At 38.7% G+C, this 3059-nt stretch overlaps 1 long non-coding RNA gene across 1 annotated transcript; it reads right to left on the reverse strand.

Annotated features, from left to right (window-relative positions):
* Nucleotides 1-356: 356 nt before the first annotated feature.
* LOC118424776 lies at nt 357-2961 on the reverse strand. Its single transcript, XR_004832237.1, has 2 exons — nt 2831-2961; nt 357-1736 (listed from the first exon to the last, which is right to left on the reverse strand). It is a non-coding gene; the product is annotated as an uncharacterized LOC118424776 (long non-coding RNA).
* Between the last annotated feature and the right edge of the window lie 98 nt (nt 2962-3059).

A 3059-nucleotide genomic window follows, 5' to 3' on the forward strand; every position in this document is an offset into this window, starting at 1 on the left:
TTACCAGGTTCGTGTAAATATGCGTTTACCGAGATTTACCGTACGAGGTATTTCTCATATATTTTGCGCATTTACCGACATTTACCATGCGGAGTATTTCTCATATAGCTGTATTTACCCATATTTACCTTGGATTTATACATACCTTTACCAGAATATTCAATGCTATATTTATCCCCCTTTACCCACATTTAGCTGTATTTACCTTGGATTTATACAACCTTTACCAGAATAATATCATATGCCCCCCTTTACCCACATTTAGCCGGTAGTTAACCGATTACTCCCCAGTTTACCCACATTTAGCCGGTAATAACACGATTTGTGGCCACCCATGATTTTGAATCATAACACGATTTGTGGCCAAACTCAGCATTATTTATTGGATAAACATATCAACAATGACAGTTAGGATTTCTAAAGGGTAAACAGATAAATAACAGATATACAATTGTGGCCTTGTGATTGAACATTGGTCAACTGTCCTGTGTACAAGCTGATCAGTTACAAGCAGCTTTTATCATGGATGATATTTAAGAAAGTATTTTATCATCACATACAATCTAAACCTATCATCAGTCTCCGTCATTGTGCACTGACAAACAGGCTTTAGAAATTATATACAATATTTTTGCCATACACTATTTGCCCATCACATTTCATCTGCAATTATCCCAGTCTCTACCAGACTCTGGCTTGGTCAAATACTAATAGGGGACTTGAGTAATAGGAGTGAACCAACTGGCAGGCAGATAACTGAATAGACTACAAAGGACAGAAATCCCATGGAAACTTATTTGTCCCTACTTGGACAAGCTGACATGTCTGCTTGGAAGTTGGAGACTACAATAAGCACTCAGTTAAGAATTTGCAATGTACTTACTGTGTACTGTAACAGTTGTATCATATTATATTGTGTGCAACATCCAAACTATGCTGTCACTGTTAACAAATGTAAAAAGCAAAATGTGCAACTATGATCAAGATGAATGAAAGAAACAGTAACATGACACTGAAATGCAGTGCATTAATGACCTATGAAAGACTTATGTAACATTCAATGGGGCCTGTATTGTTTTACACTTTGCCAACATGATCCTATTACTAGTATTAGCATCATGTGATGCTACATGTTTATTCAAGCAACAATTCATCATTTTCGAAACTTCATAGATTGGGGAATTAATAAGTTCATAACAGATTAAAAACAACCAAGTGATCTGGCTAAGAAATCCATTTCCTTTGGAGAAGGGTGAGGGTCAGATGCATGTCAGGGCTCAAAATACCACCTGTATATGCAGGTACAAGCATATTGTATGGGACCTGTGTAGGTACAATGTAATTCTGACAATTATGTAAAATGTATCATAATCACACGGTTCATACAATCACACAACAGTGAAACACAATTTGCTTCATACTGGAAGTCTTCAAAGCTATGAAGATTTTAGTGGCCCTTAGGTTAACAGCAATCACATAAAAGAACAAAGTTGTTGTCAATAAAGATATTGAAATACAGATGAGTAAACTTTTAAAGTCCAGCCAAACTGTGAACACCTGAGTTACTAGTACATTCTGTGGAACTGCGTACAGACATCCTCTTGTCATCTATATTCAAGTCCACTGCTGCGAAGCACTCCGTGTAGGGTCCAAACAAGCACAGGCTGCCTTCTTCTGTGTCTGAATGCTGAACTTCTTGGCATGAGTTTGGAGTCCTTTGTGTGGTGAGTCAGTTCCTACATGATAACACAAAAGTATCACAGAATATAAATCTATGTGTGGAAATCTAGCCTATTTAAATTTGCAACTGAAGGGTAGTCCCCATGTGTACTGAAAATTGATAAATATAGAATACAACAACATGGTGTACCAGCCTGACTGGGTCAAGCGATCCGACCCGTGGGAGGGCTGGGACTGAGAGTAATGCCGAATACATTGTGTTGTATTTTTCATGTAAATTTCATGTCGTCATACCTGGGCCACGATATTGGTCGATACGGGTTTTCTGGACCGGGTAATGAAAAGCTGTATCACACAGGCTTCCATCGAACACTTCAAACGTACTCTACCCACACCGAGGGCGGCGTGGTCTAAAATTCGAATACCTGATTCAGACGTTAAAATTGCTGCTGTAACTGTTTTTGTTCGAGGACACCAAATTTTTTAAAGCTTCTGGCGCGTTTTGCATCGAAACTTGTGTTTTCTCAGGTAGGTATGTTACAAATAAAATAAAACATGGTGTATTGAAATACATCATCCTCGGTCCCACCCCTCCTACGGGTCGGATCAGCCTCTGGCCTTCGGGTGATCCTGGTACCTTAGGTGATACAGAATACTCCGTGTTGTATTCTATACATGTATATCATATCCAGGTCGGAAAACTCTCAATTTAATTGCTAAACTACTCATAAAAAGGATAAAACTCGCTACATTGTTTCAACCTGCACGGTGCCAACAACTCTATTCTTTAAATAACATCAATTCGAGAAAAATTCGAACAAAAGAACTCCATTCGCTTGAGTATGTTCTATTCAATTGATGGAAACCTGTCTAATACAAATAAAAAGCCTGTGTGATACGGAAAATCATCATCCGGTCTGGAACACCCCTATCAAATGTTATCAGGTATGACACAAATAAAAAATATATACACAGCAATCAAGGAACATGTCACACGATTTTGACATAACTGGGGTAGTTGTGCTTCGTCCCATCACAACAACTAACTAAAACCAGACTAAGCAGAATCATGATAACGGCATGCCTCGGTAAACACTGAAGTGTGCCAATGATGATATTGGTCATGCAGGACTGTAGTTTTGAGGCTTACCTATGGAGTGTGTAGCAGCATAATTTGAAGTACCCAGCAGCTAAACTTCTGGCTGATGCTTGCTTTACTTCTGGCTATCCACCCTCACAACTTGTGCTGCATGTCTGAAGGAAGTATCTACTGCAGCTGTACTGGAGGCATACAAAAAGGGAAATAATGACACAATCAGATCCAGCCATCCCTGAATTTAATACATACACACCGTGACTTAAATCCATACCTTAAATAT

Source organism: Branchiostoma floridae, chromosome 10 (genome assembly GCF_000003815.2).
Source record: "Branchiostoma floridae strain S238N-H82 chromosome 10, Bfl_VNyyK, whole genome shotgun sequence".
NCBI classification, from domain to species: Eukaryota; Metazoa; Chordata; class Leptocardii; order Amphioxiformes; family Branchiostomatidae; genus Branchiostoma; species Branchiostoma floridae.